Source organism: Sminthopsis crassicaudata, chromosome 4, assembly GCF_048593235.1.
Source record: "Sminthopsis crassicaudata isolate SCR6 chromosome 4, ASM4859323v1, whole genome shotgun sequence".
Taxonomy (NCBI): domain Eukaryota; kingdom Metazoa; phylum Chordata; class Mammalia; order Dasyuromorphia; family Dasyuridae; genus Sminthopsis; species Sminthopsis crassicaudata.
This window is the reverse complement of record NC_133620.1, coordinates 102139670-102152497: the sequence shown is the minus strand read 5'-3', so window position 1 is coordinate 102152497 and position 12828 is coordinate 102139670.

Here is a 12828-nt window from a genome sequence, read left to right as displayed (position 1 = left end):
CCAGAAGGAATTTTCTCCAGAAGGGTCTACAATGTAATGGTTGTTCCCGACAATGACTTTGCCCAACATTTGCTGAGACCCAATTATTCCTTTGGTGTCAATAATAATAGGAAGCAATGGTCTTGCTGTTTGTACTCTGCTCCTGTTAGACTGGTCTCAGAGATTTTCTTTTAATTCTGGGCACCACACTTTCAGGACAGACATCAGCTGAAGACTGGGCAAAGGATGATCAGAGTTCTCTGATCAAACAGTATATGTTATACTATATAACATAATCATCGTAAGACATACCCATGCACAAATCGCAATTTTAAAATATTTGAGAGCTCAATAATCAGTTATGATTCCAGGGGACTAGTGATGAAAAATGCTACTCAAATCCTGACAGAGAAGGGTTTCACTGTCATGCCATGAGGATCTGAAAGAAATGGGAGTATTTGGTTAGAAAAGAGAAGATTCATGGGATAAAAAGGGTTAGACTTGTTCTATTTGGACCTAGAGAGGAGAACTTGTAGTAGTGAGGTGAAACTGCAAAGCAAATTCAGTCTTTCTCTCTCTCTCTCTCTCTCTCTCTCTCTCTCTCTCTCTCTCTCTCTCTCTCTCTCTCTCTCTCTCTCTCTCTCTCTCTCTCTCTCTCTCTCTCTCTCTCTCTCTCTCTCTCTCTCTCTCTCTCTCTCTCTCTCTCTCTCTCTCTCTCTCTCTCTCTCTCTCTCTCTCTCTCTCTCTCTCTCTCTCTCTCTCTCTCTCTCTCTCTCTCTCTCTCTCTCTCTCTCTCTCTCTCTCTCTCTCTCTGTCTCTCTCTCTCTCTCTGTATATATATATATTTTTTTTTTCTGTTTGTACATATTTTGTTTATTTGTCTTCCCCAGTGGAGGAGTGTAATAAGCTCATCAAGGGCATCATTTGCTTTTTTTTCTATCCCCAGCACTTAGTACAATTTCTGACACTTAGTGGGTGCCTAATAGATGTTTGTTGACTAACTAATTTCATGTAAGAAAATACAATCAGAACTCTACGAATGTAGGATGGGTTGGTCCTCATCTGGACATCTTCAAGCAAAAGCTGAATGACCCTTTATCAGGTATGTTGGAGAAGGGATTCTTTTTCAGATATGAATTGGACTACTTGGCTGTTGAAACCCTGGCCTACTCTGAGATTCTGTATTTCTTAGAGGTATCCTAGTATTGGAAAAAAATAATTCTAGGCTCAGGGACAGGAGCCTACATCTGAATTTTGGCTCTTACACAGTAAGTAGGAAAGAATGAAGGAAGCAAATTTACTAAGCACTTACCAAGTGCCAGGTACTGAATTAAGATTACTTAGTAAGATCAATAAGCAAAAAAAAACCTGGCCAAATCACTTAATAATAATAGCTGACATTTATATAGCGTTATGAGGTTTGCCAAGCATTTTACATGTCATCTCACTTGACTTTAAAACAACCCTGTTTTGATTTACATCAGGTTGATCATCCACTGTGGTCAAGTCTTGGGTTTTTTTTTTTTATTTCTACAACAGATATAATACAAAAAATAAATATAACAGATATTGGCAGTGTAAAAAGAGACACATTGATGCTGTGTTGGTGAAGCTGTGAATTGGTCCAATAATTCTGAAGAGATCATTTGAAACCATGTGCACAGAGTTACTAAACTGTGCATAGCCACTGACCCAGAAATGCTGCTACTAGTTCTATATGCCAAGGACATCAAAGAAAATAGAAAAAGTCTTATATGTACAAATATATTTATGGCAGCTCTTTTTATTGTAGCAAAGAACTGGAAGCTAAGAAGGAATGTCCATCAATTGGGAAATGCTTATCCAAATTACAGTATGTGAATGTACTGGAATAGTATTTTGTTGTAGAATTGAAAAAAAAAAAAGTCAGTTTCAAAGAAACTTGGGAAGAACTGTATGGACTGATGCAAGATGAAGTGAGCAGAACCAAGAGAGAAATTTATACTATATAACATGATCATTGTAAGAGACACCCATACACAATATTAAAATACTTGAGAGTTCAGTGATCAACTATGATTCCAGAGGACTAGTGATGAAAAATGCTACTCAAATCCTGACAGAGAAGTGATAGACTAGATACTCAAAATAAAATAAAATACATTTTTAGACTTTGTTAGTGTGATATTTGTTTTGCTTAATTCTGTTTATTTGTTATAAGGAGCTTATTTTCCACTTTTCTTTTTTGGACAAGAGGGAGATGGAAAGAAAAAAAAAAGAAATGCCTAATGATTTTTTAAAATGAAAAAATAAATGTAATATCTGGTACATTTAACTTATATGTAAATGAATTATGATCACAGCTGACATTAACATAGCATTATTGTTGCTTTTCCTTTGTTCTCGAAGAAGACCATGACATCAGACAAAAGATGCCATGACATGCAAATGAGTTGGATTTTTTTTATTAAAGCTTTTTATTTTCAAAACATATGCAAGGCTAATTTTTCACCATTGACTCTTGCAAAACCTAGATGGCAAGAATCCAATATATGTTAAATATGGTAAAATATATGTAAATCCAATATAGGCATACATATTTATACAATTATCTTGCTGCACAAGAAAATCAGATCAAAAAGGAAAAAATGAAAAAATAAAATTCAAGCAAACAACAGAAGAAGTAAAAATGCTATGTTGTGATCCACTCTTAGTTCCCACAGACCTCTCTCTGGATGCAGATGGCTCTCTTCATCATAAAATCATTGAAACTGGCCTGAATCGTCTCATTGTTGAGAAGAGCCACATCCATCAGTACTGATTATTGTGTTATCTTACTGTTGCTGTGCACAATGATCTCTTGGTTCTGCTCATTTCACTCAGCATCAGTTCATATAAGTCTCTCCATGTTTTTTTTTCTGAAATCATCCTGCTGATTCTTTCTTATAGAAAAATAATATTCCATAACATTCATACCATAACTTATTCAGCCATTCTCCAATTGATGGGCACCCACTCAGTTTCCAGTTTCTTGCCACTACAAAGAGAGCTGCCACAAAGATTTTGGCACATACAGGTCCCTTTCCCTTCTTTAAGATCTCTTTGGGATATAAGCCCAGTATAAACATTGCTGGATCCAAGAATATTCACAATTTGGTAACTTTTTGAGCATAGTTCCAAATTGCTCTCCAGAAAGGTTGGATCCGTTCACAATAAGTGAGTTGGATTTAAGTGAGGGAGGGCTGTGCACAATCACCAGCCTCACTTTTTCCTCTGTAGACATCTGGATCAGTGTCCAAATATAGATTAGAAAGACTGAAGAAGGTTTTTATAAAGGTAATGTTACATAATGTCTACAGAGCTGATCTTGAAGCCAGGAAGACCTGACTTCTAATTCTACCTTTTAATGCATACTAGCTGTATGAGCCAGGACAAGTAACATGACCTCTCAGCACTCTCAGGAGACTCTCTACGATCATATCTGATCTTTATAGAAAAAGGAAATTCTTCACCTGGCATTTCTTTTACCAATGAAATCACAGCTCTAATCAAAATGAACATATTTTGTGCTGTACTTAAAATGTCTCATTTGCTCCTCACAGCAACATTGCCTCAACTCTGAGGAACTGAGAAGTGGACCATTCATACAAGGTGGGGTGTGGGGGGAGATGAAAGTGACCAGGAAAGGGGGAATGAGGGGCTGGCTTGGAAAGAATGTTGGGAATGGATTTATTTTTTTTCCCAGGAAGCTATGAGCTTGAGGTACATTATGAAGATTGGAAACTCCCATCTTCTCATTCTCCAGGAAAGGTATATACTTATATCCAACAGAAGCTAGTGAAAGAACAGCAGGAAAATGGGAAAGATGTGTGTGTAGGGGGAGGAGGGAAGCCTAGGGGAATATCCAAAGAAGGGCCTCTCCACTCTGCTTTCGTTTTGAGTTTTTGTATATTTAGAGCATGCAGATTTCCCCAGCACAGACACTTTATATAAAAATAAAGGCGATAAACAAAGCTGAAGTGTCAGGATGCTAATGACTCCACCAGGTTCCCAGAGAGGAGGGGCCTGGGCCCTGGTTCTGACTGGGTAATTCATAGGCAGATAACTGAAAAAGGCCATTGGATATAAAGATGAGGGGAGAGCCTCTTTTGGGAAGAGATGAGGTCAGCTCTGAGACCAATAAATCCTGCCTACTATGGGGAGGAGGCTAGGTAGAAGGGAACAGAATTTAAGTCCTGGCAAAGGGAAGAAGGACAGAGCTCAGGTTACCCATACATTTGAGCCCAGAAATTCAAGTAATTATGCACAAAGCCTGAGGAAAGCCAGGAAGGTCAGGAAAGGCCTTATGTTCTGGGTGGCACCTGATCTGGGCTTTCAAGGAAACTAGAGATTCTCAGAGGCAGAAGACCAAAGAGGGCATTTGAGGCATAGGGGACAGCCTTCAAAAAGGAATAGAAGGGGGAAAAAAGCATAGAAATGTTTGTCCATGTGTGAGGAACAGCAAGGAAACTAGTTTGGCTAATCCAAGAGCACATGACACAAGTGATATCTAATAGACCTAAAGGTAAACATTTATTAAGCTCCAGTGTATAAGGGATGTGAAATTAAACAATAATAATTCACCTCTATTATGCTTTCTTTTCTCACCTTAGACTTGAGATGTAGATGATATAGGTATTATTATTCCCATTTCCCCCCTCATATTTTTTCTAATATACTGTGCTGTTTCTCATACAATACAGTTCTTACCTTTCAAGAATTTATAATCTAATTTCAACATGCCTATATAGGACTGGTAATAAGACCTACAACTAGATGAAAGCTTAGGAGTGCCTTTAATCCAATATATTCATTTTACAGAGGAGAAAACTGAGGTGCACAGAGCGGGAGGCAAATAGTGGAGCTGGGATTTGAAGCCAGGTCCTGTGATTTCTAATTTTTACATTTATGTGACCTGGAATCTCCCACTTGTTGAAGGAGAGTCTTTAAGCTAAAGCTGTATAGCTTGAATGGCCTCTTCTCTCCATCCTTTGGGTCTTCATCCTCCATTCATAGGAGAGTGAAGATAACAAGCGCATTACTAATGGTAGAAAAGCTGTTTTCCTTTGAGTCTGCAGAGTACTTATGTCTCATAGGTTGGATTGGAAGACTGAGGTTGACCCAAAGCTCCTAGCTGATGGAAGAGGGCTCTGGATGCTCTGAATCTCAACCTAGGGACTTCCTTTGCATTCTAGAGCTAGGAGTGAGAGGGCTAGAAAGGGACAGATATACCAATGGAGGCTAGAATACTGGATGCTCTCAGACAGATGTGTATGTTTATACAGTGGATTTGCAATGCTTCCAAATGCCCATATTTCTAAACTTTGGGCTCTTTGTTTCACAGGGCACCAACACTCAAACTCTGTGTGTGAGTGTGTGTGTGTGTGTGTGTGTGTGTGTGTGTGTGTGTGTAACTTATACCTTTATGTATACGATTGCCCAAGCCTAGCTCTACACTTCCTCTCCAGACACAAAGGAATCTCTTCTCTGAAGGAGAGCTGCACTTCTTACAGCCCATTTCCCCTTCTCTGCAGATGTTTCCCACCAGCCAGGAAACCTGGCTCATTACCATACAATTCCAAAATAAGGGGAGAGGAGGAACTCCTGAACATCTCATTCAGCTCAGTCACTTCTAACCCCAGTCCCCCATATCCCATTCACAGAGAGGCTTCTGGCCAGATGCGGAGTGGGGGAGGGGTCAGGGAAGGACACAGAGCTTCTGCAACCTTTTCTTTTCCTCTTATCCAATTCTAGAGGGATGTGGGAGGTGGAGGCTCTTGTAATTCCCCAGCCCCAATGCTGAGATAGAAAGAGATCTGAGTAGCATGACAATCTCAGCCAAGAGCCCCAGGGATGACAGCAGTACAGACCTTTCCTCCTCCCCATTCAACTCCCCCGCTCGGCTCCCAACAACATGCCTGCTGCTCTGCAGATTGGACAGGCATCCCTGGCCCCCGGCGAGATCTGTGGGGGAGCTAGAAACAGTCTCCCTCCTTGACTATGTGGGTAGCAGAGGAGAGTAGCGCCTTAAAAACCCAAGCAAAAACATTCCTCTCCCCTGCCCCCACAGATGATCCAAGATATAAATCAAGAAAGCTGAGGGGCTTCCCCCTTTCAGCCTATCATCACATGGCCCTGATGGAGACCTGGGAAACTCCTTGGCTTAAAAAGGCTGAGGTCTCCCAGTGCACAGGAGTCATGATCCAGAACTGACCACTGGACCCAGATGTCTCTGGAGGCTGGTGACACAGCCCTCCCTCCCTCCAATCCCAATCATAAACTCATCTTCCTGATGCTACAATCAGCAGCAACATGCTCCTACGTTGTAAGGAAGAGCTGGGTAAGGTCACCGTGGGCCTGTGTGGTATCCTGGAAGCAGCAGTGAAGTTAGAACTGGAGATCAGGAGTTCAAACCTTAATTCTGCTACTTACTCCTTGTCAATACTTCCCTTTCCAAGGTCTCAGTTCCCTCTCTGCTGGACGACAATATGAGACCAGATGATCTCTAAACTCCCTGCTAGCCTGGCCTGGTCAGCTAGGGTCATCTCACGCTGGCCGGAGTCAGATGATTCTCTTGGCCAACAAGGGTTGCCTTTTCCTTGGTCTGTGTTACATGGGAGCTGATGAATGATGCTAAGATCCTTGTCATTCATGTTACAGCCTTAGTTCCTGTGGTGAGAAGGACAAATAAATGCAGCTAACATGTATTTACCTGCAAGGCAAGGCTGTTCAAAATAAGGAGCATGAGAAATCGGCTCACTAAACCTCCTGAACTTCCTCCTCCTCCCCATCTCCAATATGTGCTCCTTGAGACCACTTCACATCGGATGAGGGCTGTTTGCCAGGGGGCAGGCTGAGCATGTAAACACAACCATCCAATCACAGCCCTGTTGATCCTAGCAACCAGCAGAAGCCATTGGACCCCCCCCCCCCCCCCAACACACTTCTCTCTAGTAGTACTCTCTTATATCTGCCTGAGTTTTTTGCTTCTCCATGACTACAGAGGCCTGGCAAATGGGAAATTTGTGCTTAGTAACAGGGCCAAAAACCAGGGGAAGGACTAGGCATCTGTAGGGCACAAAAAGGGTTTTGAAGCCAGGAAACTGAGAGAAGTATCACTTTTGAGTCCATGTCAAAACCCTGAGCCTTAGTTCTTCTTTCTAGAACTGGGATGAACAATGCACACTGTATATAGAATATACAGTCATGTGTCTGTATATAATACATATACATACCCATATATGTATATACACATATACATATATATATATATTCAATAGATATTTCAATACTCAGTTGGTAATAGTTTATGGAAGAAATAGTTCAAGGGCTTTTGGGATCACTGAGGGAGGAAGAAGTGGTTGAATCCTCTGAATGACTGGGAATTATATTGAATAATCCAAGATACAGGTATATCTTTACATATATGATCTGTATTATGAGACTAGCTTCCTTGCACATCTAAAACAAAAGCAAACATAGCAAAAAATAATCAGAGCTGCTTTGGAGTCATATCAAGGAGGGTCTAGTTGTGTTAAGTCATCTTGCATTTATTAAGTGCTTACTGTGTGCCAGGCATTGTGCTAAGCACAGAGGATAGCTAAGGAGTTCCCAGTCTAATGGGTGCAAATAACCATGTATAAACACACCCTATACTGGAGACATTGGAGATAATCTCAGAGGGAAGGCACTATAGTTAGGGGGCATTTGAGGAAGACTTCCTGCCCAAGATAAGATGTTAGAGGGGATTTAAAGAAAAGCAGGGAAATAAGGGGAGAGATGAGGACACAGCTAGAGAAAAAACACCAATGGAGTGTCTGGTAAAAAGAACAACAAGAAAGCTGGGGTCCCTGGGATGGAAAGTTTGTAGAGGGCAATTAGGCCTAAGAAGAAAAAGGCTAGATGGTACAGTAGATAAAGCCTAAAGTCAAAAGAACTTGAGTTCAAGTTCAACCTTAGATACTTAATACTTCCTAACTGTATGAACCTGGGCAAGTCACTTAATCCCAAAACTTTGTTGTGCCTTGCAAAAAAAAAAAAAACAAAAACCTGAAAAGGTAGAAATGAACTAGATTATGAAGGAGTTTAAAAACCAAAGAGAAGTTTTTATGTAGATCCTTTTGACTCGATTATCCTAGATAGGGTATATGAATATAGATGAGTTTCTTTGATAGAAACTGAGTGATTAGACTCAGCCCCTCTTAGAATAGGTTCTCTTCTCATTATAATATTCATTCTTCTTATCAATCATTAGCCAATCAGCATCAATTGCCTCAGGAATATCCACTCTTCCAAGGGCATAAGCATTGAGGTTACATGAGGAGTCTTTGGCATTTGAGAGTGTCATTGACCCTTTTTATTAATTATTGCTAGCATGATTAATAAAATAATTGCCCAGAAACTAAGTTACCCGTTGCAGGGAGATAGCTAGAGGGAAAATAAGCAGATAAGAGCTCGAATGCAATGTGTTGAGGAAAGACATGAGGGCCAATTAATCTATTGAGTGTGGGAAGGAGAGTGTGTACACTTTCTAGTGAGACTGGGTTGGGTTCAGGTTAAGAAGGACTTTGGAAGCCTAATGGGCGTTTTAGTTTATCTTAGAGACTACGGGGAACCACTGGACTTTATTGATAAGGGGAATGAATTTTCAACCCTTCACTTTAAAAAAAATTCATTTTGGCCACTGTCTGGAGGATGGATTGAAAAGAAGAGAAGACTTAAGGCTGGCTCACCAATTAGGAAGTCATTGTAATAATACAGGAGAGAGGTATTGTTGTATGAGTCACCAGATGGATGTAAAATGTTGTAGAAGTAACATGGAAAGACTTCCACTTAGATCAAGGTCTAGACATAGAATCAAGAAGATCCAAGTTCAAATCTTGCCTCAGACACTTAGCTTTGTGACTTTGAACAAGTTTCTTCTGCCCCAGTTTCTTTATTGGTAAAATGGTGATGATAATAGCAATAGATTTGATCCTCTAGGGACTCTAGGACTCTTGTGGTATCTGTGTTATTTATTAAGGGACCATAACATCAGGGTGTAGATGAGATAACAGAAAAGAGGGAAGTTGGTGGAGGCATTGGCCCAAATCCTAGAAGAGGGGGTGGATGGTGGACGCTGATGAATACAAGTTTGAGTCTATCTATTAGCCATGTTCTGACCAGGAGTCTAGGAATGAAACAGGGACTTTCTGATTCTTAGTCTTTTAGATGAAGAAACCAAGCCAGAGAGATTAAGTAAATTGCCCCAAATCAATTGCCTGGCTTCAAACCTATATCTCTGTGCCCAAAGGGCTATCAAATTGTGCATACTTTTTGATCTAGAAGTATATTTACTGAGTCTGTATCCCAAAGAAATCATTAAAAAGGGAAGGGACTTACATATACAAAAATGTTTGTAGCCGCTTTTTTTGTAGTGGCAAAGAACTAGAAAGTGAGTGGATACCTGTTAGTTGGGAACGGCTGAATGAGTTATGGTATATGAATGTAATTCATATTACTGGTCTATAAGAAATGACGAACAGACTGATTTCAGAAAGGCCTGGAAAGATACACAAACTGTTACTGAAGGAAGTGAGCAGAACCAGGAGAACATTGTGCATAGTAATAGCAACATTGTATGAAGATCAATTTTGATAGACTTAGCTCTTCTCAGTGACACAGTTTCTAAGATAATTCCAATAAACTTTGGATAGAAAATACCATCCACATCAGAGGGAGAATTATGGACACTGAACACAGAATACCACTGAGAAAATAAATAACTTAGGTTTCCTAAGACACTGAAGTCTTTCTACTATACTGTAGGATTCATCTACTTAAAATCACAAGATTTAAAGCTCTTTGGGATCTTTGAGGTCAGCTAGTTCAACTCTCATTTTTTTTTAAGAAGGACACTGATATACATAGAGGGCAAATAATTTATCCAAGTTCACACAAGGCAATAGTGGAAGAGCTGGAATTTGAACTTTTTGGTTTGATTTAACCAGAAAGGACTTATAGAGAACTTTAGTTAGGGGTGATACAGTACAATAGAGGATGTTACATTCTATTTTCCCAGTAAGAAAAGTTTTTAACAACCATCTCCTTTCTGCCTCTCAAACCATCCTGGCTTTAGGTTGCTTTGAGAGCAGTCTCATCCATAGCAATTAGACAACTGTAAATTACAGAGGCAGAATGTGTTGGCTTCCTATCTGTTGCTCATTTGTTAGCCAGGATCCAGAGAGGCTACGTACACCCTCTCCTGGTGATGAGGGCCAAAATGATGATTGGTATTTGTGTCCTCCAAAAAACCCAGACTTTTGCCTCTCCTATCTAAGCAATGTTGTTTCCAGGGATTTTTTTTTAGCAACAAGGACATTGTCATAGATTTTCCTAAAGCTTCAGTCTGAAAACATATCTTTTTTTAAAAATTTAATTACAATTTTTATTTACCAGATATATGCAGGGGTAATTTTACAGTATTGACAATTGCCAAACCTTTTGTTCCAATTTTTCCATTCCTTCCCCCTCACCCAGATGGCAGGTTGATCAATATCTGTTATATATGTTAAAGTATAAATTAAGTATAATATATGCATACTTGTCCAAACAGTTATTTTGCTGTACAAAAAAAAAAAATAGACTTTGGGATAGTGTACAATTAGCCTGTGAAGGAAATAAAAAATTCAGGCAGACAAAAATAGAGGGATTGGGAGTTCTATGTAGTGGTTCATTGTCATCTCCCAGAGTTCTTTCACTGGGTGTAGCTGGTTCAGTTCATTACTGCTCTATTGGAACTGATTTGGTTCATCTCATTGTTGAAGAGGGCCATGTCCATCAGAATTGATCATTATATAGTATTGTTCTTGAAATATATAATGATCTCCTCGTCCTGCTCATTTCACTCAGCATCAGTTCATGTAAGTCTCTCCAGGCCTTTCTTAAATCATCCTGTTGGTCATTTCTTACAGAACAATAATATTACATAATATTCATATACCACAATTTATTCACCCATTCTCCAGTTGTTGGGCATCCACATAGGATGTCCACTATGGAAACCCATAGTTTCCAGTTTCTAGCCACTACAAAGAGGGCTGCCACAAACATTCTTGCACATATGGGTCCCTTTCCCTTCTTTAAGATCTCTTTGGTATATAAGCCCAGTAGTATCACTGCTGAGTCAAAGGGTATGCACAGTTTGATAACTTTTTGAGCATAGTTCCAAATCACTCTCCAGAATGGCTGGGTATTCACAATTCCACCAACAATGTATCAGTGTCCCTTTTTTCCCACACCCCCTTCAACATTGTGCATTATCTTTCCCTGTCATTCTAGCCAATCTGACAGGTGTGTAGTGATATCTCAGAGACTGACAATATATCTCAAAAGAAGTAAGAGATTCTAAGTGGAGGTGAAGTAGGAGTACAATCTGGAGAGAGAGAGAGAGAGAGAGAAAGAGAGAGAGAGAGAGAGAGAGAGAGAGAGAGAGAGAGAGAGAGAGAGAGAGAGAGAGAGAGAGGAAATAAGGAGACAAAAGAGAGAGGGTGGTATGTTGAGGAGCAGCAAGAAGGCCAGTATGGTTAGATTGTGTGTGGGAAGGAGAGAGTATGTGTAATAATTTTTTGGTGAGACTACTCAATAATGTATCTCCTACTCAATAATGTCCAATGGTACCCTAGTACCTCTAGGTGTGAACAAATCCTTCTTGACATTTAAAGCCCTTCACAACTTGGTTTCAAACTCCCTTTCCAGCTGGATTACAGAGTATTCTCCTTCACTCATATAATGCCTTTTCATCATTCCTTATATTTGTCTATTTTCTGTCCCGTTGCCTTTTAATGGTTTTCCTCTATACCAGGAATGCATTTTCTCCTTACATCTGACTCTTGGAATCCATAGTTTATTTCAAGAATCATCTCAAGCACTGTTCTCTGTGTGAAGCCTCCTTTGACCCCTGGTGCCTTCCCTGAAAAATATCTTCTATCTACTTTGCAGTTTACCTTTCTATCCCTTCTCGGTCTTTGTATATCTCTGTCTCTCAGTGTCTCTCTGCATCTCTCTTTCAGTCTCTTTCTGGCTCAGTCTCTCAATCTCTGTCTCTATCTTGCTTTATGTCTATCTGTCTCTTGCTCTCTCTCTCTCTATGTCTCTCTCTCTCTCTCTCTCCATATGTATATATATATATATATATATATATATATATATATATATATATGTATGTGTCTCATCAGCTAGATTGTAAACTCCTTAAGGATAGGATTTGCCTCCTAGTGGGACACAAGAGGTGCTTAAAAATGCTTGTTGATTGATGAATTGGAGGATTGAGAATCATGGAATCTTAGAATGTGAGAACTGGAAGAGGAAATAGTCCAAATCCCTCCTTTTAAAGATAAGGAAACAAACATTCAATAACCTGCCCAATGGGACATATTTTTGTGTATAGCAGTCAGGATTGAATTCATGGCCACTGATTCAAAAACCTGTGTCCTTTTTTACTGTAAACATGCCTTTTTTGATCCTTGAGGCTAAGGAAAATCATGCAGTGAGGGTCATAGCTCTATCATTGGGAATTGAGAATTGGGAGACAGCATAGTGCAATGGAAATAGAGTAAGGGTTCCAATCATAGTTATGGCAAGGGGGGGATCTTGGGCAAGGCACTTAGCCCTCTGGACTTCAGTGTCTTCCTCTGTAAAAGAAGAGATTTGGACAGATGATGATTTACAAGGTCCCTTCATGTTAATAGTTATGATCCAATGATTTTCCTATGTGATTTTTAAATTAAAATTGAGAAAACCTCTGGGAAGAGGAATGAAAAAATGTGAATTGAGAAAAGGGCTTTTATCTCT